This window comes from Dipteris shenzhenensis, chromosome 26 (assembly GCF_047967505.1).
Source record: "Dipteris shenzhenensis isolate YYH24624 ecotype China chromosome 26, Dip_SZ_1.0, whole genome shotgun sequence".
Lineage (NCBI taxonomy): Eukaryota > Viridiplantae > Streptophyta > Polypodiopsida > Gleicheniales > Dipteridaceae > Dipteris > Dipteris shenzhenensis.
The window spans coordinates 41809864-41824604 of NC_141621.1; positions in this window are offsets into that span (position 1 = coordinate 41809864).

Sequence of the window (14741 nt, forward strand, 5' to 3'; positions counted from 1 at the left end):
ATTATATCTTCAATAATTGAAGATATGTGTTTCGAAGTTTTTCTTTTCTTATATGATTTCTCCGATGAATCTTTTCTAGTGAAACCAAGCATCCCAAGAAAAGATGACTGAAAAAAAGAGATAATGATTCCCTTCATATGACAAAAAAGAAAATTACAAAAAATTATTCATTCATGTCTAAAAGAACTTCATAAGCAATGATAGTTTTTCTTAACACTAGTAAATAAACAAATTAGGAAATAAGAATGGTAGCTTTTCTTTTAAAGCTAAGAAAATCACTAGAAATAAAGACATTTAATGAAAGAAGAAATTATGTTTCTATAGATGTATCAAACATTATAATGATATTCCTTTGAGTGTCTACAATCCCTAAACAAATTAGGGTTCTTTTACATGATGACTATTCACATAACTATTCGTTTGAGTGTCTCAAATCCTCAAACAAATAAGGATTATTTTACATGCTGACTATGTTTACATATAATCTCATTGATCAATGCTAAGTACAAACAATAAATGAATTTCCTTAAGCATAAGAATATCCAAAATGTTTAGTTACTAGAATGCTAATGCAAGAGTGGACGTAAGTACATAACTAGAATGACAAATTAGTTTCGACATTCTTTGTATTGAGTAATACTTAGCCTCATGCATGGCAATCAATTCTGAAATTCAGCCTACCATGTACCAACAATTTCTAGGCTCAATAGATCTAGAGTCTAGACAAGTCTAAGGAATCCACTAACCTATAGACCCCTAGCACTCTCCACTACAGATCCTTGATTTGCAACCTGTATGTGGAGTCACTGCATTTGGAATTTCTTGAATTCTTTGACCACTGCAACTAGCATGCCACATTTCTAGTACCCTGCTCCAGTTCCTTAGATCTGCCACAATTCCAGCCATTCTGAATGATCCCATTGAGAAATTTCAAAGTTCAAGAATTCTGTTCCACTACTACACACGGACCCTATTGCGATGCTTAAGTACCAATGTTTAGCGTCCATGGGGTGCTAATCGTCGGCATTGAAAGTGGGCTTCATTAAGGGTCGCTATATAGTGACTTTAGGTAAGCATCACTATATAGTGACGCTTGCCTAAAGTCGCTATACAGTGACCCTTATCAAATTGGTAATGGTCATTATATAGCGACACTAAGATAGTTTCTTATAGCGACGTTTTACAGAGAGTTTTTTTTTCCATACTTGCGGGGCGCTAGTCGTTGGTATTGAAAGCGGGATTCATTAAGGGTCGCTATATAGCGACTTTAGGCAAGCGTCGCTATATAGTAACACTTGCCTAAAGTTGCTATATAGTGACCCTTATCAAATTGGTAATGGTCATTATATAGCGACACTGAGATAGTTTATTATAGCGATGTTTTACAGAGAGTTTTTTTTCCCAGACCTTAAAAGATAGTTTTTCCCAATGACAATTTTTTTTTCATTTTCATACATGTTTGATCCTTTGAGAGAATAAAAGTACAAGAGCATGTACATCAAGCCTTTGAAGCTCATATATTCATGTCCAAGTTTGAGATGAAAAAAATAAATGAAGAGCATTTACATCAACGAGCCAAGTCTAACATGCCAAACAAGTCTATCTCTAACTCTATACCGAGTTGATCTCCTATATCATCATCGTACTCTAGCATCGTACATTCACCTAAGAGTACTTGATTATCTTCTTCAATAAAGTGGTTATTCTTGATGATTGTCATCTTCTACTAGTTACTATGACATAGTGCTTGATAGTGCTTCAAGTACTACTTGTTTATTGCAACACTGCAGTTCCTATTATTGCTTAATAGTGGTTATTAGTGCTTGTTAGTACTTGCTAATGCCACATATAAGTTGTTGGTGCTTTTGGTAGTGCTTGTTTGTGCTACATATTTGATGTTACTTCCACTTACTGTCACATAGTGCTTGTTAGTGCCTGTTAGTTTAGTAACCTACTAATTAGTACCTGTTAATACTTGTTGGTGCTAATTAGTGCTTGTTAGTGCCTGTTAGTTCAGTAACCTATTAATTAGTACATGTTAATACTTATTGGTGCTAATTAGTACTTGTTAATACTTGTTAGTGCCTTGTTAGTTCAGTAAACTGCTAATTAGTACCTGTTAGTGGTAGCTGTCACCATTGGCAGTCGCTGCATGGTGGTAGTTGTCTAAGAGGTGACCTTTGGTAGGGTAGGTGCTTGGGGAGGGGGGGCTGAGAGAGATGAAAAGAGAGAGAGAAAGAGACAGAGAGAGAGAGACACAGACAGAGATAGAGAGACACACAGACAGACACATAGAGAGAGAGAGAGAGAGACAGATAGAGACAGAGACAAAGAGACAGAGAGATAGAGAAGAGTGTGGGGGGGGGGGAGAGGGGGAGGGAGGGGGGGAGAGGGGGGTGGAGGGCGGAAGGGGGGGGGTAGGGTGGTGGAGGGGGTGGAGGGGGGGCAGCAGGGGAGTTGAGAGGGGGAGGGGGGGGGAGATGGAGGTGGAGGGGATGGATGATAGAAGTGATGGTAGAGGGGAAATGTTGAACGAAAAAAGTGGTGGTGGAGGGGGGAGATAGATGAAAAAAGTGGTGGTGGAGATGGTGGACAATGAAAAATGGAGGTAGATAAAAAATATGGAGGCTTGACAAAATTTGGACATGGAGGAGAGATGGAAGTGGCTTTGAAATTCTCTATTGTTTAATATATAAATCTCATCCTTTGCACAAATTGGAAACATTTTTTCACTACTTTTCATTGAGGGATATGTCTTGAACTATTTTTCAAAGGGGTTTCTTATTCACGCAAGACAACACATGATCCACTTTTGCTTTAGGTGCTAACCTCCATGGCAGCGACACCAAAATATTGCCACTTTTTCTCTCATTTCCAAGGTCTGAGGGTGTTGGTCGCCTACAATCGTGTTGTTGCTCATTGTAGCACAGGTGTTCACAAGTGTTGGTCACCTGCAATCATGTCATTGCTCATTGTAGATAGGTGTTCACAAGTGTACCATAAGTCCTCGAGTCATATCCAGTTAGAGGTATAAGCTAAAGCATGGAAAGCGATTCTAGCGTGCGCTAGGCGAGGAAGAAGAGTTCATCACATGGATTAGTGGAGGTTCTCACCTCCATGGAAGTTCAAGGGTTAAGAAAAGGGATTGCAGGGTTTAGAAGAAGGATAGGGTTGAGGAAGCTAACTAAGGATTCCAGGGTTTAGAAGGAGTCCAGGGTTAAAAGAGGGTTGCAGGGTTGAGGAGTGGAGATCTAGTGTCCTCCACTTATTCATGGGGTTAAGGGTTTAGAAGGAGGTACTATTATAGATAAAAATGACCAAGGTAAAGGGCATAAATATGTGTGTGTGGTTGTATGTGTGGCAATAATATAATAAAATATGGTGTGCATAGGGCCCAGGGTTGAGGTGGCAGGGCATGACACCCTTCCACATAAGAGGACCCATAGCTGTGTTGTGCATAATCCATGGTAGTTATATTATAAAATGTTGATGTGGCATGGTTTTTCCATGTGCCACCCCTCCACCCACGTGGCCCCAAGCCTGCATTTAGTAAGGCATGGCCCAAGGACCATGGGAAAAGTAATATACAATAGGTGGAGATGGATATTATCTTGGATTATTCCCTCCATGTAGGATAGACCCATGTGGGGGGGGAGGGGGGTGTAGATAGTCCAAGAATGCAAGTTTAATAATGGGGAAAGTAGGATGAGGTGGCAAGATTCTTTGTGCCAACCCTCCACTTGTCCTCTAGATGTTTGTGTATATTATAATATAGGAAGAAGCCATGGGAGTTTGATACACTATAGGATATGGGGGTTGAATTGAGTGAAAAAGGCTTGTCACACACAATTGAGAGTGTGTACCCACCAAGCTCACATGGAAGAAAGCTCCTCTCACACCATACATGTGGGGGAGTGGCATTTATTAGGAGAGACCCCTCTTTTAGCTATAAAATAAGGGGACTATTCCTTGATGGGACATGCTCAACCTTGTATGGCCACCACCATTCTAGTGTTTTGATTTCCCCATCCTTCCTTTCAACAAATAAAGCATGATTCTCCTCCCTTGATGTCTCCATCTCTACATCCCACCTCCCATCATGTACATGCTCTTCTTCCCCCTCTACCTTCCCCCTTGTGCCATAGTCCCCTTCTTCATCCCCACCCCTCTTAATTCCTTTCCCCTCCCATGTTAACGCTTCCCCCCTCATGTTCCCTTTCTCCCATGGCTCTTGAGTGTTGCCATATCCAACGTTTGACCCTCATGTGTTGGTTTCTTTTCTTGTTAATAGAAATCGTGTGGCTATTGGGATATGAATCTCCACTTATGAAGATCATGTCGCCTTCGACAACTTTGTAGTTGCTCTTATGTAAAGACCCTTCCCATCTCCTTTCTTTTTTTATCTCCTTTTGAAAAAAAAACAAATGCTCTTTTCCCACCCCTTCTCCCTCTAATTTTCTCTCTCTAGTGTCTCTTTTCCATTATCTCTCTAGTCTCTCTTTTCTCCCATCTCTCTACTTAATGTTTTGCATCTCTCTCTAACCCCTCTGTTCTCTCTCTCTCAATCCCCACTCTCTCTTTTCTCTTCTCTCTCCTCGCCTCACTCTTTCTCTCTCTTTCTCTCTCCTCCCCCCTCTCCAGTTCCTCTCTCCCTTTGTATTTCTCTCTGCTTCCCCTCCACCCCTCTCTCTCATTCTCCCTCTCTTCTGACCACTCCCTCACCACCTACCTCCCACTCCTGCTCGTTCCATGTGCCCTGCCTTGTGCCTCGTACTAACCGCCCCTTGATTGTGGCACCAACCTCTTCGTGTCACCTCGCCACCCACACCAAGCATCGTGCCTTGCCGTTGCCGTTGCACCTCATGCCGTGCCAACTATCACCATGATGCATGCCTCACGTCACATGCCCTACCTTGCTACCGACGTAGGCTGGCCTTCAACTGCGATGCCATCTTCTCGTGCCTCGCATCATCTCCGAATGATCGTGCCCGCATCAGCCACCCTAGATGCCATGTTGTTGCCTCCCTCATGCCACATCAACTTGCTTAGCCACTAAGCCCGTAGCCTTCCTTGCTCCATGTGCCTCATTTCAAGCCTCACACCTCACTCCACACACCCACCCTGCCTCGTCGTCTGTCATTCCTATCCATCACTCCTCGTGCCTTGCACTTTGTACTCCGCTTAGGGTGCCTCACACCTCTCGCTCTACACCCCGCTCCGAGCATCGCACCTCGCCAATCTCTATATGCGTACACCGTTGTGCCTCGTGCTCTACACTCCACTCTGAATGTCATGCCTCATCATCCTCTCTGTGTGCCCACTTCCCGCCACACAGATAGCCTTGCACACCGTGCCCTCTGCTCGACTCTATGTGCTGTTGTTGTGACTCCACCCTGGAATGCCTCTCCCTTGGGCTTCCCCACCCCGCCTCGCATATCGTGTGGGCCACCTCCTTGGATCCTTGCTCCACTTCGGACTCCCACCTTACTCGCCATGCCCTCCGCATAGCTCGGACACTCGTCATGCCCGTCGTGCCCTCCACATAGCTCATGGGTTGCCTTGGTCTCCTGTTGCCCTTACGCCATCCCATCACCCTTCTCAAGGTGCCACCACCTCACTGCCTCCTCCTCCCCACCTTGTAATTCGCGCCACTACCTAGGGCACCAGTCCCTGCTGCTAGTTCCTTAGGAGCCACCCGCCTCCAATCACTGTGCCTCTCCCACCTCACCGGCGGTCCTTCCCATGTGGCTACCTTTCTCATCACCATGTGTACATCACCATTGTTGTCCTGGAGCTTCCAGTGGGACTGCAACCCCACATGATCCAGTTACTTACAAAAGGTGATGACAGCTGGGAACTCTTGTCTTGGAAGCTAGAAGAGCAAGAAGTTTTGTATATTCACTGGGATCATTTGGATTTTTGTACCTCAAGTTGCAATGTTAGTGAGATATTGGCCTCTTTTGAAGTTGTACATGAGGTTAAATTCATTGATGGTTGGGAATCGCCACAGGATTGGGGGTTCATTTTGAGGATTGGCTGCTTGATTCCCATTCACAAACTTGTATTGTCTCACTACTATGTTGCATAGTTGGGTCATTTCCTCCTAGGTGAAGAAGACGCATGAAAAGTGGGTCTCTTCTGGCAAATTCTCCCAAGAAACTGGCTGCTAACAAAATGCCAGAATCTAGCTATTCATCTAACACTGTCCCTTTGAAGGTTAAGAAGAAGAAGGCATTCAAAACAAAGGTCAGGGTGAAGGAAAATCCAAGGAGATATTATTATGATTATGCCAATAAATAGGTTTCTCAGAATTCTTATGAAATAATATGCATTTATATCGTTAATATGTTCCGTCCTTGGAACCCGTTCATTCCTATAAGAAACCTTTTGTTCCTCACCATGAACTTCATGTGGTAATCCTACTTAGACACAAAGTGAATTTTCAATAGAAAATTGTGAGCTTGTTCGGCCCAGAATGCCTTGCTGAGGTTTTGGCTTCTCATCATCCACTCATCCTCCCAATCCTAGATTATCAGGGGACTTAGGATGTATGTGCCTTGGTGCTCATATGACGTTGGCTTGGGTCTTACCCTTGGATGGTGCTTATAGACCTTCGACAAAAGTGGTAGGGGTAGGAGTGACCTTGACTTCACCCGACGGAGACAAGTTATTGTACAGCAACCCCCTGGGGTAGTAGACACTTGCAATCAAGCTGAGTATTATGCTCTCATTTTTGTCTTACCAAAATCCAAAGAACATCAAGTCACTCAGCTTGAGGTATGAGGCCACTCACAACTGGTATGCCGACAAGTGAGCACTGATTGGAAAGTGAGAAGTGAAGATAGGCCACCATCAAAACAGGCCACTCAACTTTGCCAAGACTTTGAAGAGATTCAAGTGAAGTATATTTCAAGAACTCAGAATAGCATCGCCAACCCACTAGCACGAGCATCTTGTGAATTAAAAAGAGACACCTCTTCAAAGGAGCGGAAATGCTGAACCACACCCTGCTAGAAGAAATCTCATGGAGACTACAAGAGCTTGAGGATGGTGAAGGTGATGTGCAAGCTCTGCATCTTCTTACCATGTGCTTAGGTGGCACTATGCCATGTGGCAACTAACTAAAGCTGGCTTACAAACACTTAACCATGGTAAGGTTAGTTCCCATAACCTTCACCCAAGGTTACCTCCCCTAACCTCTGGTATTATCTATATGCCATGTGTCTTAGCCATTTGTTTTCACGTATCCTAAGGTCTAACCTTAGGGAAGAACAAGAACAGAGAAGAGGCTTTGAAGCTTCTGTGTTACATCAGCGACACCGACGGTGATGCACAAGTAGCCCTCATTTGCTTTGTTGCTACTGGCGAGGAAGCTTGGGCTATGTTGGAGGCTACCAAGAGAGACTTGGAGCCTTGGAAGCTGCCCGATCGATGCTTAGATGGAGGACTTGCATTGGCGTCAGACGGGAGAGCCAGGCAGCCTACAGTGGCAAACGGTGCCGCGGAGGAATCTCAAGAGAGTTCAGACAAAGGAGCTGCTTATTGGAGAGGATGAAGCTCATGCGCTAAAGGCCGTGAGGGGTTGTAGACATTGCTGCTTGCTGGAGTGATGGTTGGCTGTCTGCAGCTTTACAAAGACGACACTCTCGCCCCTCCCCAAACAAAAGCTCCACCAGTTGATCATTGGTCACGAACCTCGAAAGGAGAGGCTCTTCTATCTACTGCTCTTCCTTCTCCTTCTACAAATGAAGATATGTAGAGAATTTGTTTTTGTTGCCAGAGTCGATGGCGTTGCAAGAGTGGAGCCGATGCTTCGTCGCTTGCGTAGGAGCTTGTGCAGATTGGTGTTGATGGATCTTGGAGAGAGAGCTTGTAGAGCTGCGAAGAGTCATTATAGGTCTTTGTGTAGCTCGCTATAGATAGAGTTGCATGTGATGTAGCAAAGCCTCACATAGTCGCTTCCTACTGATGGAAAAACTTATAGAACCGGAAATCTCAAACTCTCAGTGGGCACTCAACAGAAAAAAGCTGAAAAGGGGAGAAAGAGTAGAAGCAACATAACTTTTTCTCCATATATCAGAATCACTAGTTTTCAAAACTACATCAAAGATGGAGAAGAGCTCTACGATGAGAGCAGACGACGTGACGAAGGTGCCTCATGAAAGGAGGGCTTGATACTCATGAAGGGAGTGGGAGCACCTAGAGCTCTGATACCATGTTAAAGTGAGGATCGTACTAGCCTAATGTACCACTCAATGAGCATAAAGATAACAAAGGATCAAACCAAGTATGGAAAACCATGGGGAGAGAGATAGAAAGTATGAAACACTCAATCTATGTGTTCAACAATACATGATAGGCCTCTTATATAGAGAGTGCCCTTTGAATAGTCAACATCTGTGGGATCCTATCATCCACTTCTCTCCTTGTGAATATCCTCAATCCACATCTCCACATCATGTGGTCAACATCCTAGGGTGGCTACTTTGATTCTTTCCTATACCATATCTTAGCCTCTAATTATGTGCTCATGGCACCACAACTCTCAACACTTTCCTCTTTGCCTTGATGAACAACTTAATGTGACGCCATACCCCCAATCTTCTGCAATAATGTCAGCTGTAAAAGTTGTTTACGAACTCTTCTTTGCCATTGACTCTTCTCGTATGGAGCTCTCGATACTCAATTTTCAACTTACATTTTCTTTCTAGAAGTCATCCCCGCACTTCCATTTTAAAATTCCGCTCTCTATTGTCAATAGATAATCTTTTATTTCCTTACCTCCTCCACCATATTCTTCAATCCCCTCCTCTTTTCCAAGCATGGCTGACATTCTTGTGTTCTGTGATCGGATTGAAGAAAATCCAAACGAGTATCTTGTGGCCTTCAAGCACCATTGTGTTTCTCTCAATTTTCTTACTGAAGATAGATGGTTGTTGGTTCTTCCCACATTTCTAGAGGGTTTGGCTCAAGTGTGGTATGAGAAGCAACCCAAGGTTGTTCACCACAGTTGGCTGAGGTTGACAGCAGCTATGATCGAGTATTTTCGCAAAGAAGAGGAGCCAAAGAATGTGTACCTATAGGTGGCTAACCTAAAGTAGTCAGAAGGTGAGACGACGCATCGATATAGATAATGTGTACCTGTAAGTGGCTAACATGAAGCAGTCAGAAGGTGAGACGGTGCGTTGATACGTGCATTGAGCGGCCATGCTCCTAAACCGTTTGATTGCCACGCAGAAGGACAACATCGGATTCTGAGCTGGAATGACTCAGCATGTGCTAGGCTACCTCGTATAGCAGGAGTAAGTGATGAAATTCACCTCAAGCTTAAATGGGAGAATCTGAAGACCATGGTGCGAGCACAAGAGATTGCTCAAAGGTTTGACAAAGTTCAGTCCAGACTATGCTTCAAAGAAGATAGTTGCCTCTCCGCAATCCCCTCAATTCTTGCAACAACCACCAGGGGTGTCCAATTTAGGGGCATAGCCCCACCCCCCGCCAGGGATGTATCCACTACCTCCACCTGGAATGTATGGTCCTCCCTTAGGTGCCTACCCTCAACAAGGTGTATATCCTCACCCTCTGCTTGGAGGGTTTCCCTAGCCTCGCCCATGAGCCCCCCTCCTTCCTACTCCCTCGGCCCCTCTTGCTGAAGAACCCAGTGTCAATGACTGTGCCAAGGCCCTGAATGATCTTCCGCTTGAGATGGTGGGCATCAGAAATCAAACTAATCGCCCCTTAAGAGAACGTGCCAATGTTGTGTGCCACCAAAAGGGACATTATCGCACCAAATGTCCTAATGTTCCAAGGGTGAATCTCCTAGGGGAATCAGGCATCGAGGATTCTGACGTGGAGGTCCTTGACCTTGGGAAGAGAAGTCGTGTAACCTCGGACCCCTCTCCAAACCGTGAACCTGGTCACCCCAAGAAGAAGGTGTCCTTCTCAGAGCCCCCAGTTGCTGAGATGATAAACCCACCAACAGAGAACGCTAAAAGATCTCGCAGGAGTAAGTGGCCGCCCTTGATTTCCCTATCGACTCAGGGCAAGAAGACTATTCGGTCATTCGAGACATCGCCAATCGATGTCTAAACATCATGCTTCCTCAATTGATAGCATTAAGCCCTAAGGTGAGACGTGAGTTACAGCAAGGGCTCTTTACATGGAGGAATAAGAAAAAGGGAAAGTACGAAGCTCAGAGTTGCAGAAGCTTGTAGAAAGCTAGGTTTATTGTTCCGGTTCACAATACTGAATCAGTTTCATTAGGGGTAGTCACCTCCAAGAAATACAAGTGGCGGGTCTGCATCTACTATATTAAACTCAATGCGGCTACCAAGAGGGACCATCATCCTCTGCCTTTTCAGGACCTCATTCTTGAGAAGGTGACTAGTCATGAGATGTATACTTTCTGCGATGATTACTCTGGATCAAAATTGTCGAGGAGGATGTGATCAAAACCGCATTTGCCACACCTTGGGGGACGTTTTCATTCAAGGTGGTGCCACTTGGCCTCACCAATGCTCCTGCTACCTTTCAGAGATTTATGTAGATGGTGTTTGCTCCTTATTTTGGGGTTTTCTTGGAGGTGTTTTTAGGTGATTTCTGTATATTCTTGGCACGTAAGGAGCATGTCATGAAGGTTAGGATGGCCTTCCAAAGGGTCAATGATGCGAATGGCAGTCTCAACCCTGATAAATGCACCATTTGATCCACTCAAGGGAGGTTATTGGGACATATTGTCCATGGATGATTTTTTCATGTTAGTTTCGGTAAGAAGCGAAACTTTTATATTGGTGTCGAAAGTTTGTATGCCCTAATAAAAATAAACATTTGAAATATTCGCCAGCACTTGAAACTTTTATCATAAAAAATTTAAAGTTTCACCAAGATTTTCGGTTGGTCGTTGGAACAGAGGTGCTGCGCAAGCTCTTTAAACTCAATGGTCTTTTTTCTCTGGCGCTTGGGCCATCATTGGAGTCAGCCATGCCGTTCGAAGCTATTGTGTGCTTTTATGTAGTAGCCAGACTGCTTGATAGGGCATTTGAGGCCAGGTTTGCTATAGGGACACCGTTGAAGTTGTTGCATGGATTGATTGCTTGCTGTATAGAATTCATTAAGGGGCATCGTAGGTTGAGTTTGTGTCTCAAGGCGCCTCTATTGGCAAGAGCGTCACCTCATGTGTGGTCATTTACTAGAGCGTCGAGTCAGGCTTGTTGTTGGAGCCGCTTGGCGGATGATGCTTCGTGGATCCTAGGCTGAGTAGGCGGATGCAGGACCTTGTAGTCCTGACTACTTGTGAAGTCGGCGGAGGAGCTTGGGTTGAGCCAATTGTTGGGAATTCTTCTGCCTTAGGCTATAGATGTCGAAGGCACTAATCCTACAGGCAGAGGAGCTTATTGAGGCCGCATTCTAGAGAGTCATTCCTATGAGTTGGCTACTTGTAAAGTCGACAAAGGAGCTTCAAATGAGTGTCGCCTATTGTAGAGCAATCGTGCTGTTGGACTCTTTGAGGCCAGTGGTAGCCCGTTGAAGCTTGAGTAGCCGTGAAGGTCTGCCGCTAGGTACCTTGTGAAGGTACCTTATGAAGGTACTTGTGAAGGTACCTCATAGAGTGAAGGCTTTTAGTCTTTCGCTCTCTAGTTTTAGTCTTTCTCTCTCTAGATCTTGATTTTACAAGTATGACCAAATCTGTTCTAGAGAGAATTTCGGCTATTCTCATCCCACTAGATTTCTCAAGTTATATTCCAAGCTCAAGATATTACAAGCGAAGGTTTACCGCCGCTACTCCATACACGCATTGATTGGCCCTTGGCACCACATAGGAAGCAATTGGAAAGGGAAAATTTTGATGAAAGTTGTTTTGAAACTAGAAGTCCTTTCCATTAATTGCTCAAAGCAAAGTAATCATCTTTCTAAAGAAGATGAAACTCTGCTCCGAAAATTTCATAGGAAATTTATCATTTCTTATATGGACAAATGTTCTAATAACTTTGTTTTTATTTACAAAAAGTTTTACTTAGAATGTCTTTTGAGAGACATGAACTCATTTCCCGAAACGTACACCCTGCCTTGGTTTCTCAAAAGGATTTAATCTCAAAACACAAGAATTTTTGTAAGTCTTCTGGGTTTTTTTGTAATCTAAGTATCCCCTTTCTTTGTGCTACTTGGAAGTTTCACAAAACTCCAAAAAAGCCAAGATTTATTGCAACTGCTTGTGAGACTACTTTGACGGATGTCTCTAAATGGCTAAGCTACTGCTTTAAAGCCATGTTGCCTAGTGTCCATGAACTTTGGAGGAACTTATTAAAGGAGGCAAATGTCCCCTCGCACTCAAGTTGGATTTTAAATTACTCTGTAGGAATGATTCCTATTGTAAAAAAATTTATTTCCTCTTGCAGCATTCAAGAAAAAGAGTCTCCTATTCTCCTTCAAACCTATGATTTTACTACGCTTTACACAAAGATCAAGTTGGAAGCTCTGAAGTTTAGAGTCAAAAAGCTAGTGGTTAAAGTTTTCAAGCTGAGATTTGACAAAGATGGATGCAAAGTGCTAAAAGTTGAGAAAACAACTTTATTTTTTTACCTTTTGTGGCTAAATAATAAAGATCATGACAAAGGTAGTAAGTGTGAAGATGTTTGCTCTTGGATAGATGTTCTTTTAGATAATCTTTACATCACAATAGGTGATTCTTTGTTTCAACAAATTATACAAATCTCCATGGACACTAATTTTGCTGTCTTTTTAGCAAACTTTTACCTTTTCACTTATGAATTTGAGTTCATGCAACATCTAATTTCTATCAATACCTGCCCTATCATTGTACTTAAGCTTAGCCAAGTTAGGCTTTTTATAGAGGATTTATTTGTAGTAGATGTTCCTGACTTTCAAGACTTAATGTATAAAGACACTTGTGCTTTTGGAGGATCTATCCTCGTGACTCTTGTAAACGGACCAACACTTTCAAGAGGGGATTCTTGTGTTTTTCTTGAATCTTAGACTTTCTCAATATACTGTAGGATTAGAGGTTGATATATACGATAAACATGAACAACCTGAAAATAATGGTTTACACATTATTAAAAAGCCTCACATTAACTCAAGCATTCCTGATTTAAGAAAATATGGAGTCATCTCTTTCCAAGATTTTCCCACCTTTGTACAACTAAGGAGTCTTTTATCACTCAATGTGGTAATTCGATCATTTTACTAATACATGAGAAATAATCCAAGAAGAATAATGAAAAAAGTACACACAAACTTAGATATGAAGTCTTTTATCTATGATATATCGACCTTAGGTATGTTTAGAATGGTTGAACATAAGCTGAAAACAAAAAGCAAGCGCTGAATAGCATGTTTTTCTTTTAATTTCAAATGAGAGTTTGATCGAGTATGCATGTGCTTTCCAAGTTAGGAATGCAATTTTGCATCTTTGTAAGAAGTGATACATAAGTATAAAGGATCCATTTAGTTTTTAATGTTTTAAAAGAGAGAGAGAGAGAGAGAGAGAGAGAGAGAGAGAGATTTTAGTCCTATTTTTTAAATGATTTTGTTTCTTGATTTGCTTGTTTATTTTTGCTTTGTCACCTTCTTCCTTTTTTCTTAAAAGTTTGTTTTCTCTCTTTTGTTTATTTGACATATTTTAGCAAGCATCGGGTTTTTCTCAAGAGACTACGCAGGTCTTTAGAAACCCAATATATTTGGTTATGTGAGCATTAATGATGATATAAGTATTGCTTTGCTTTCTAAGTATGTTTTCTTTTTGTTTTTCAACAAGGTTTTTGTTACCTCTTTTTTCTTTTCTTTCGTTTTCTCTTTTATTTTTTGTGTAGATTTTTGGACTTTAGAACACCAAAAATCGATATTTGTGTGATTGGACATATTCTAGTCTTACAAAGCTATATATTAGAAATCTGTCATTGATATTTGCAAAAAAATGTAAACCAATCACAATGGCCCCCATAGGGCCTAAATGTGACTCACGCACATACAGGCCATTTAATAAGTGTAACTCGATTGCAACCTTTGGAATCTTGTAGCAAGAATACGAGATCTCTTTCACTTTTGGGAGCTTAATAATTTGTGGCCAACATCTTAGCATACCCTACATAAAGACTTTCAGCAAATGCAACAAGCTCTAAGAAATTGAGATCTCAAGAGCGCAAATCTAAGAGCATATAAAATAGCCATCAATTTTTGACTACTAGGAGTGATCTCCATGTTGTTAGCCTCATCAGTAACAAAGTGATGAGCCAAATGTTTGCCCATTGATTTGTAAAAACGGAGCTAAGTAAGAAAACTGCCTTCAACGTAAATGAACAAATTAATAAACATTCAAGCAAGCATATAAACTAGAATGTTTGAGAGAATTCAATAATGTTGGGACATAAGCCATTCGTATGATATTCAAAAAAGCATACTAAGAATCTTGCCATTTATCATAGATATTAATTTCTAAACCTAAAGAAACGATTGATTGATGCTAATATCTAAGAGATTAGAATAACAAATTCACAAATTCAGGAGGATGACTTCCTCCACCAAATAGAAATTATACATAAAAACTTTACTTTTGGACTCTGAGATGAATGTCATCCATGTGTAAGAATGATCCAACAAGTCTCAAAAGAGATTAATGGTTGCACAAATTCAAGCTTCCACAACCTTTGTGCACCTTTCCTTTTCCAAAACTCAGTCTAATTTTTAAATTTTAAGACTGCTTTGTGTGCTACCCTTGGCTTCAT